At 41.9% G+C, this 11,062-nt stretch overlaps 1 protein-coding gene across 3 annotated transcripts in view; it reads right to left on the bottom strand.

The window, feature by feature from the left end:
* Positions 1-11,030, bottom strand: part of OSBPL6 (oxysterol binding protein like 6) — a 97,179-nt gene extending 86,149 nt beyond the window's left edge. For all 3 annotated transcript variants that reach the window (XM_066553917.1, XM_066553916.1, XM_066553915.1), the window contains exon 1: positions 10,939-11,030. The gene's annotated coding sequence lies outside the window, so the exon portion shown is untranslated. The remainder of the gene's footprint in view (positions 1-10,938) is intronic.
* Between the last annotated feature and the right edge of the window lie 32 nt (positions 11,031-11,062).

An 11,062-nucleotide genomic window follows, 5' to 3' on the forward strand; every position in this document is an offset into this window, starting at 1 on the left:
TTGTTTCAATTACTGTCATCATGATTTCCCAGAAGGAAGCAGCTCAGCCTTCACCTGCAATTCTGTTGGGACTGATTCTCAGCCTGAAAAGGGGGCATTTATCACTGCTGGGTGTATACGCATACTCAAGACAGGATACTAAAAATTTTCTTTCATGACGACATCTGACTTCATTCACGTAACACAAATCCCTCAGTTGCCAGGATTCCATCCACACCTCCAACTTTGCTGTTAACAACCACCATAAGATTTTATCTGTGATCTTGGCTGAGCCAAGAAGATGTGCTGGCTGACACAAACTCCAGTCAAACTGAGTTCATTAAGTATTCCTCCTCCCTCTGCTCAGTGACTTTGACAAATCAGGGAGCACTGTTCCCACTCAGAGTTTCTTATTCCCATGTAAGATGGTTGACAAATTTGGATTTTCCAGAACAGGCTCAACAAAATATGGGCAGAATTCTAGTGATAAACTTGCATGAATAAAACTGGTGACCAAACTACAAGCGTCCCCTTTTCTCTTTTCAGGAATCACACATTTATGAAACAGATGATTTAGGCACCACCACCACCAAAGCAGAAAAATAATAGAAGGGTTCACTTCATATTTTGCTAGCAATGAAAACCTACATATAGAATCACAGAATGGTTTGAGTAAAAAGGAACCTTAAAGATCATCAAGTTCCAACCCTCTGCCATGGGCTGGGCACCTTTCACTAGAGCTGATGGAGCTGCTCAGAGCCCTGTCCGAACTGGCCTTGAACACTGCCAAGGATGGGGCAGCCACAGCTGCTCTGGGCAACCTGAGGCACCCTCATAGTGAAGGATTTCTTCCTTACATCTGACCTTAACCCACTCTTGATCAGTTTATTTATTTGCTCCTTGTCCTGCCCCTTTAGGTAAGGACAGGTGCTATAAAGTCTCCCTGGAGCCTTCTCTTCTCCAGGCTGAACAAACCCAACTCCCCCAGCCTGTCTTCATGGGAGATGCGCTCCAGCCCTCACAATTTGTGTCAGAGGCTCCAACTCAAGTCCTCAGGTTTTTCTGAGCTTCTAATGCCACGGTTTGAAGTTCAGCATCTCCTTTTTAAGCTTCCTGTTGCCTACTGATTTCTTCGTTGCTGAAAAATCTCCTACTATTATCTGGCAACAACATCTAGGCATAAGAATAGTCCTAAAACAATACTTTATGCAAGATTAATGCCAGAAGTATAAACAATAAAATGCTAATAAAATATTAAAAGCCATAAAAGATAGCATAAATATAGAAATAGAGATGAAATTTCTCCCTCCCCTCCTTGTTACCATTCACAAATTATAAACTCAGTATTTGTAAATTCATTAGAATAAAAAGCATTGATTCGAGTCATCTATCATTTAGACAGTGAAAATCTATTGTGATATACATAAATGTTATCCCAAAAAGATTTTTATCAGCATTCGTAATACTTTCATTATCATAAATAAATATATCTTGAGAAAGTTATACCAGAAAACTGAATTAGAGCATCCAAGTTCTACTCAAAAGCGAGATTTAGTGTTTTTCTGTTCAAACATTTCATTAATGTGTATATTGCCACAGAATGAACAAGATACTGAACTTAGACACTTTTTTTTAAGGCACTCTAGGACAATGTTATACCTCAACATAGTACAGTATTTTGTTACCCTTGACATTTGTTTTATCTCAATACCGACTTTCAATTTCTGTTGCAATTTCTTTTTCTTCCTTGAGAGGAGAAATTACTCCAGCTGTAAGGACAACAGTAATTTTCTTAAGTAACTCAGTTAATTTTTTCAACGTTCTTCAGTCCTTCACAATAGCTGGTAAATCAGCATTTAGCCAAATATGTGTCAGTAACCCCAGCCAAGATGCCCATAGCCATTTTACACAGAAGAGAAACTCCCCTGCTGTATGCAGTACCTGTTCCAAAATTAATCAACACCAGAAGATAGCAGTAAAATAATTCTTGAAAGACTACCAAGCAAATACACTAAGGAAGTACAAAGGACTCGTAAGGTTAATTGCATTACTGCTACATAGTGACACCTGATAAATATGTTTTGGGACAGCTTTCCAATTATAAAAAATCTAAAAGGCAGCTTAAAAACGAGGGGAGAAAAGCACTGTAGATATTCAGTTGGAAATTGCAGTGTTCCAGAAAGAAATTTTCAAATTCATCCTTATTTTCTCTGATTTTTAACAAGCATCCTGAAACAGGAAAATTGTACCTATTTTAAAAAGCAGGCCTTTGCCTGTGCATTTGGAAAACTTAGGAAGGTCATTTTCCTTTTCTTTTTCACTCTACAGATCCAGGGCAGTGGTCTCCACTTCCCCAGTCAGACCCTCAGAAGACAAAAGGCTACGTAGAGTACAAGTCTATAGCAGAAGTTTGAAACCTACAGTCCATTCATTTCCTTCAAATATTTATGTTTTAGCCTTTGAAATTATTTGTAAAATGCCTATTATGTCTCATAATATTTTTGTTTATAAAAATTAAATGTGAGACCAGACTCTGCAAAGCACCAGTACTTAAACACTGATAAATGTCAGTGACTACAAAGATAACATGAGCCAGCACATTCCCAAGTAAGTAAAAATCTAAGCCATGATAGGGATCATTTTCAGTTTCCTACAAAGTTTAATTTCCTCGAATAAAATATTCACCCTCTTAGTTGAACAAAGGCTTTTAAAACATACACAGTTGCATCATTATTTGATTATTTAATTCATAAGTACAAGCAATGGCTGGTCATGGGAATGACAAGCACTAAGTACACACTATACAAAATATAAAGATAAATTAAAACCAGCTGTCTGGGAAGCACACAGAAGTCTGAGAAGACTGGAAGCTTCACACTTCCTCATTTATCTTTTAATGGAAAAAATTGACATTAGCTGAAAAAGTATTGATTTTCTGTGCTGTTACCTGTGGGTAACTAAAGATTTTAAATTCATTTTTGCAGCATACCAAGACTGCTTAAAAAGAAAAATTTCACAGAAGTCTGCTTGAATTACTTTCTGGGTCTCACAACACATACAGACATTTATTTCTGTTAAGACTTGTCCTCCTAAATGAGAAACCTGCATTTGGAAGTTGCACCATTATGTTTAAATCTGCTTCAGCATGGCTGAGATGTATAACCCACCTTGACAGAAACACCAACCTAAAGTGCAAAAATATTTCACTTGCTGCTAAGAAAGAAGAAATGGCACCTTTCACTGCTTCTAGGCATAAGAGATGGACTGTGACTATCCAGGCCTTTTGTTCTCCAAGGTTTTTTTCCTTTTATACCCCCAGCCCCTGGCACTGCCCCCCAAGGACCTCAGGAGAAGCACACAGGCGTGGCAGCTGGAGGGAACAGGCATGGAGCATCACCAGCCTGGCCAAAAGGACATGCCTGTGTCACCAGGAGGAGCAGGGAGCCTGGGCACAGGTCTGCAATTCCAGGAGCAGTGAGTTAACAGGTGAGGACTGACCTGTGCAGGACAGACAGAATGATAAAGAGGACAAGAGCTGTGGAAGATGTCTCAGTGCTGGAAAGCCAGAAGGGATGAACACACCCGTGATGCATTTGGATTTTAAAAAATTAGTTTTCAAAATAAGTTTGTACTCATTGCATTTCTTTATAAGAAAGAATAAATTTCACCTACAAACAGATTTAGCAATGTTGGTGGTTTTCTCAGTGTTATATCACACAGCTATGACACATTTTTCATGGCAAACCACCCAAGAATCAGCCAAGAAAGCAGAACTATGTGTTCCTCAAGATATCTGCAGCCTTAAGAGCAGTTTGTTTCCACTAGTTTCCAAAATGGGAAGGCTGCCATAGATGTTGAAGAATAAAATCTCGGAAGCTGCCATACCCCCCACAAGCATGCTCAGTGTTTCTCAGCACTGAGCGCAGTGCCCACAACCAGACAAAGCACAACACAAAATAAAAACATAATTTTTAACTATGTTCATTACCTTTGAACTTATGCAATGGCATAAAAAAAAAAAGCTTCTTTCTTACGAGATACTGCCTTTTTTCTATAGAGATCTATGAACCTAATATACATCAATCACAACCTCAATAGTTCTGGTTTACTGTATGTAAAGCCCCTTTATCTGGTGTTAGCTAGAGCTGCTCCCCTTAGGGGAAATCCACCACGTTTATCAAGTTATTGTTATTATCTACCTGCATTTTACACAGCATTATTCCTTACTCCATCTTTGAAATTATTTTTAACTGATTTACTACAAAAAGACATGAAAAAGAATGAAGAAAATGTAGAAGATTCAATGGATTCATACTTTACAAAAGAATTCTGTGTAACTTTAAAATAATTCAAAGAGTCAATAATATATAGAATAGTAAAGAGATACAGCACAGGTTTATGACTGGTATTTGACAGCTTTATGCAAAATGACAGAGCTAAAGTGCTCACAAAGTTAAGAAGAAAGCATAAAAATCTGAAAACACTGAATGAATCTTTAAAAATGCTGAAGAACATTGAGGGGGAAATCTAATCATGAATATGTCAGAAGGTAATTTCACCAGAAATACCATAAGGTGGCAAGGAATAATAGTATCTCCATGCCTTTGCACCTCAAGGCAGCAGCCAAGGGCCAGTACAGCTCTGGGCTGGGAAGGCAGCAGGAATCAGAGCTGGAGGCAACAATCCCTCCCTCCTTCCCTCTCTGCCCCGTGCTGCCCTCATACAGAGCAACATTCCAACTATTAGAATGTGCTCCTGTCAGAGAGGACAAGTGGGTGTTTGGCTCTACAAAGGTCATACAGCTGGGAGAAAAACGAGGCACTCAGCAAGGCACAAAACATCAGGAGAACCATGAGCAGGGATCTGTTACACAGCCTCTGCAGATCTGTGCTGGGCATCTCAGCTGGAAACCTAAACCCAAGGGTATTAAGAAAAATATCACAGCTTTAGGAAAGGCCACATGATTACAACTGGCTGTTTTAGCTGAACCTACTCTTTCTAGATTGATGTTACATTGTTTTGGCCAAAACACTATGAAAACCCAAAGAAATTGATGAATAGGAATTCATTCATTTTAAAGGCAAAAAAATCTGACACCCTGTCCTCTTCCAAATGTAGTTCAGAAAATTTAGATTTGCAGCAGGCAGGCAGACGCACAGCAGCTGTGATGGAAAGGGTAGGAGCTATGAACCCAAGCTGCCATGTCATTGCTACATTTCAGAGCATCTGCAGATCCAACCAAAACCTTTGCATCACCAGAAAAGGCAATTCAAAAGCATATCATAGATTACTTCTGTTTCTTTCCCTTAAATTCACAGATACTGCACAACCATGTGGAGCTACTGGGGAGGTCTGTAAGGGTCTCAGGGTTGGTCAGGGGGGCTAATTCTAACCCTCATTTCTGACTTGGTTTGAGGCCTCCCCCAATAATCCTCAATACACATCAAAAGAAAGAACAACCATTATTGTATTATTTAGAGACTGAAGCCACTCTTTTTTTATTAATTGCAAGCTCTGTCACAAAACAGTATTTATGGTGACTGGGCAAGAGGCAGAGTATGCAGCTACTAGAGAAAATACCTTGTTTGGGTTTTTAAAGATTATTTTGCATTGCAAATAATAATTGCATTGCCTTGCATGTCACTGAATTGCATACTGCAAACTGACCATGGGTTTTGTATGTAGGCTACGCTACCAATTATTAGGAGAACCAAGAAAAGCCTGCTCAGTGGAACAGCATGTAATTTACATTTAGCTTTCCACAGCATATTTGCACACCCACACAATATAGGTCACAGTTAGGGAGAGTTAGAGAACTCTTTTTTTTTTTTTTCCCTTCAGTCAGAGAATGCATTATTTTTCCCCATGATTATGTCACCCAGGAATATTACACCAGGTAGCAACTGTGACCTGCCTAAACTTCCTGGAAGTTACACACAGAGCAGAGTTGTCAGGCACAAGTGAATGTGGAAAGACAACTTGTATTTAACTGACAGGAAGGGGTAGGGGGGGAAGGAGATGGATTTTTGCATTCTTCAGTCATTACACAGAACAAAAAATAATTTGTCTGGCTACAGACAAACTCATCCTCTAACTGCTCTACAGCTCTATTTCACATCATTCCTATCCTTCTGTTTTTAGTAAGCATCTTATGAAGCTTGTTCTCCAGAAACAGAATAAATTCCAGAAGCATGGACTTAAAGAGAAAAGCAACATAATTACTTACCAGAGGGATGTATATGTCATGCTCACATTGGGGTCAGAGGGACTTCACGATGACTCAACACCAACTGCGGCTGTTTCGGATCTCAGCAAGCTGCTTTATGTTGAAGCTTCTTCCTTTTAACTAAGTATCATTTCCACCATTAGCCACCACTTTCTCACCCAGCTGAGCCACTCTACTGTGAAAGAAACATTTGTCACTGAACTAACCACTCCAGCTTCCCATTTTCAAGATGGAAGTCCCTTTATCTAGTCCATTTCTTGCCATTTCTGTAGCTCTCCATCAGTGATCCTGCCTTTCCATTTTCCCTAGATCTATCCTTACCATGTGACAACACAGCTAACTGGCTCTCTAAATACCAACTTATAAAAGAAAATAAGTTGCTCTCCACCATTTTCCCTGAAAATAAATTAATTAAAGAAACTTTTATCTTGTGCCTAAAATCTCAAAAATTGTAATCTAGGAAGATAAGCCACAGTCTCTCTGGGTTAATTGCTCTCCCACTTCTCCTATAACACTGCCATTTCTTTCCAAACAAGGTTGAATTTGATTTTCAAAGACAGAAGGGAAGAAACAGTTAAACGCTGCTTTCCTGAAAAAAAGATCAAAAGGATGCCACACATCCCTGAGAAGGTCAGCTATAAAAATCCTAATAAAGTGGGGCTGCACTTGCAGCCCCACTGCAGATGCAGGTTGACTACACACAGGACAGACACAGGAAAGGCAGAGAGGAAACAAGAAGAAGAATCACCAGCCTGGAACCATTCCTGTAGGATGTTAACAGAAACTTCTCTTGACCCAAATTCCATGTAACATCACCTTATCCATACTGGGTTGTCACAGGAGAAGAGGTTGGGGTAGCAACAAGAATTGAGAGATACCACTGCATCACATAATCTGAATAAAATAAAGTCATGTTATATTAAGCAGGATGAGTGTGGCATTTCTATCCCAGCCTGTCTATTCCATGATTCACAAAAATCAAGACCCAGGCGACCCTGCCACAAGAGATGCTGAGGAACAGAATGCTCACTCCAGCTGCTCAGTGTGTCCAAGTGCTGACCAGTGGCCTGGACCTCACAGCGAGCTGTTCCCTTCCAAGTAGCATGGCCCTTGTCATGCTTCCCCACACTTGGGGCTACTGCCTAAATTTCTTTCTCATTTATTTATTATTTAGCCCTTTCTGATTTAAACTGTCAGCATGAGCCATGAAAGCCCCACCAATTCCACTGCCCATATCTAAGGTCAATCAGCACCAACATTTCTGTAACTCTTCAGGCTCCCACTGCAAACATTTTGCAGGAAGCAGGAACTGCTACAGAGCAAAGCCCTTCTATTGCCTTTTTTCAGTATTCAATTTTCCAGTATTGATTAGGTCAGCTGCTGCTGGGCAGATGTAGCCAAGGCCTCCTCTGTCTGAGCAGGTAGGCTTCACTCCATGGCACAGGTTTCATACAGACTCTTCTTTGGGCAACCTGAGCTCGTTAGATTTTCTGTTGAGAAATGTTTCAGTTCATCATCTGAAAAAGTGTATCACATTTCAAGATAAGGTTTCTTGAAATTGATCTTTAGATCATTCTTAGACAAATGTTACCTACTTTGGGTTGACTTGTTTTCATAACAAAGCAGTCCCAGATCTATGCTCTACTCTACTGATGTAAAGGATCCAATTCATCATTTTAACACCTCTGCATCCTTCACAACCATACTGTACCTTTTACTTGCTTCCTTCAACAACTATGCTGATATGGCAAATTTAACACACAAACACACACACAACCCAAAAAAAAAGTACGCATTTACTTTAGTATTCCACTGTGAGGGATTTTTTAAATCTCATTAAACTTAGCTTATGAAAGAAACACAAGCCTGAAGGAAATTCTTGGAGAAATTCCTTTTTGAAGTCTAATTACCCAGAGTAACATTTCCCATGAAAATTATCTACAGAAACTGCTGCCTTTTCCCATACCAGGATAGTCAAAAGCTTCAAAACCAGAAAACATTTAGTTACAAGGAAAAGAAAAAAAAATTAAAAACAAACTTTCAGAAATCTCTAGGAACTGTTTGAATTGTTCAGTGTTTTAAAAAAATATTAGAAAATACAGGAGTAATGTACAAGTATTTGCCACCCTATACATGAGGCACAGGGGCTAATTAAATCATTAGGACAGGCTCATTTTATACATACACACACATTAAAAATATAAACACACACATCTTTAGCAGCTGGCAGTTCCTTCCTGCCTCCCACTGCAGGGACAGCAGGTTCTCCAGCATGGCACAGGCACAGAAGGCTGCCTAAAGCCCTCCTGAGACAAAGCGCCATGGTAAAGAAGCATAAATTCCCAGGGAAAAACCCTTGCTGATATCCCATGTACTTGCAAGAACAAGAACAAAATCATTCACTTCCACCACACTAAGAAGCCTATCGGTAGGCTGTGGCTCAGCTGAAATGTACAGCACCCAGGGGTACACACACACACAGCCACACACACCTGGGCCAGAGGAATAAAGGAAGATGCAGTATGAACACTCTCTGCTCATCCCCAGAGTGGACTGGAGAAAGAAGTGGCAAAGGAGAGCAGTCTCATGCCTGCCACCATTTGCAATAGAGCAGGAGGCCAGAGACTGCCCTGTCACACCAGTCACAGAGCTTTAACTTTCCACAGCATGGCAGCATTGTAATAATGTAATATTTAACGTAATAACGTCCAAATCGCTTCTCAGATGGAGAGCAACTCTGACACCTGTGAGTAAAGTTGTGTTTTGATGGCTGTATAAAAACACCTCTGAGCAGATAAATATATAGAGTACAGCCCTTCAACACCAGCACTTGGGAAAAAACCCCACATGCATTCCTACAAGTATATGCAAACCAGTGTTCACATCACAGATATTTATGAATGAGCTCCCAGAATAGGCTAAGAGCAAAAATATCCCAGCAACAAGCAAGGCTGTAGCCAAGGCCCCCCACAGTACAGCTAAAGGTGCTCTGGAGGATCTGGGAGAGCAATAGCAAATTAATGGGAAGTGGAAGAAGCATGCTTGATGAACTACAGTACAACAAAGGGTGCCTTTTTCAGCCTTCAGTAGCAAGGGGAAATGTTTAGGGAATCTTCAATAATAAACCCTCCAATACCGTTTTCCAGATATCCATCCTGCCATGTACTTGGAAAGAAAAGGTTGTTTAAATATAAAACTGTTACAGTTTTCAAATCATCAGTGTTGTACACATCTCTGGTAATTTATCTAAGGTGCAGAGAAAAGATAAAGTAGTCTCCTTGTGTAGTTTTTAAACAAAAAGAAAAGAAATCAGTATTTATTACATATACATAAAAATGCTTCACTAAACATATAAGATCCATAACAATGACATCTGTTTAACCTCTAAAGATCAAGGTCATGTCATTTACACCAAGATAAAAAGTCTAATTATAGCATCTACAGCTGTATGGGCAAAGGCTGGTTATTAGAAAAGAACTATTATAAACCAAACACAATTACACTGTAGAGAAACCATTAGATACTTGATGAGATTTTAATCTTTGAGCTGGTATCATTCTGCAAGTTAATCATCTAGAGAACAGAAAATCTGTTAGGAATGCAATTAAATGTACTAGTTCCATTAAAATTGAGCTGATATAGTTAATTGTAGTCCTAAAATAGCAATTTCCTCACACCTTCACTAAGCAATTTTTTTCATCTACTGAGTAATAGTCTATTTATGGATCACTTTTCACTTAAAGTCTCAAAGAAGATTTGTGAATACTTTTGTTCTCTCACGCTACCCCATACAAGTTGCACTGACGTTTGCTATTTGACCTTGGCTTCCTAATTTGCTCTAAGAAGTCCAGCAAGGTCTTCTGTTTCAGTTACTCTTAGTCCATGGTACCTGCATTGCTGAAGCTTTCGGGAAGAAAATCACCAATGTATCCTCCCAGCACACGACAGCAATTAGAAACTGTCATGAAATGACGAGCCAATGGCAAAGCTCACGTCATACAGTCATTTTAAGCATCAGCACTTTGAGCAAACACATGATTTGCAAACATCAATTTTAATGAATACATCTTCAAAGTACTTGGAAGGGATTTGCAGCCCTGCTAGCAAATTAGGAACACAGGCCGTTCCTGCCTTTTTTGGAGAGAAACAGAATGAAAGCAAAAAGGTATGCTAAGAGTGCATCAACTTGGCAATAGCTAATCTGTAACTGTACCTCACAGACCACACAGTTTATTGGAGCATTTTAAATTGCTCTGCAGGGAAAGGCGAAAAAATCACGACTTCGGGGAGCGCCAGGGAAGCCGGGGCTGACACCAGCGCATCTCTCTGCGCGGATGCCGTTACGTAACCCCGGCCCGGCCCGGCCCCCCCGGTCCGGATGCTCAGGCTGCGCCCCGGGGCCTCAGAGCCGCGGCCGGGCCGGGCCCAAGCCCCAGCCCCAGCCCCAGCCCCAGCCCCAGCCCCGGCCCCAGCCCCAGCCCCAGTCCCAGTCCCAGTCCCAGCCCCGGCTCCGGCTCCGGCTCCGGCTCCGGTCCCGGCCCCGGGCTCGCCGCCGCCGCGCCCCGGCCGCTCCCGCCTCCCCCGGCGGCCCCGCCGCGGCACCGGCGCCGGCAGCGCCCGCCGAGCCCGGCTCCGCCGCCGCCCGCCCCGGGACTCCCCGCACGGCCCGGCCCGGCCCGGCCCGCCGCTCCAGCTCCAGCCCCGCGCCCCCAGCGCCGCCGCTCCGCGCCCACCTCCTGGCCGGGATCCGCGGCGCATCCCCGCTGCGGCCCGGGAGGCTGCGCCCCGCCGCTCCCGCTCCCTCCCGCCGCAGCTCCCCGCCCGCCTGACGGAGGGAGGGAGGGAGGGGGCGGGCAG

The sequence above is a fragment of the Molothrus aeneus genome, chromosome 7 (assembly GCF_037042795.1).
Source record: "Molothrus aeneus isolate 106 chromosome 7, BPBGC_Maene_1.0, whole genome shotgun sequence".
In the NCBI taxonomy this organism is placed as follows: Eukaryota; Metazoa; Chordata; class Aves; order Passeriformes; family Icteridae; genus Molothrus; species Molothrus aeneus.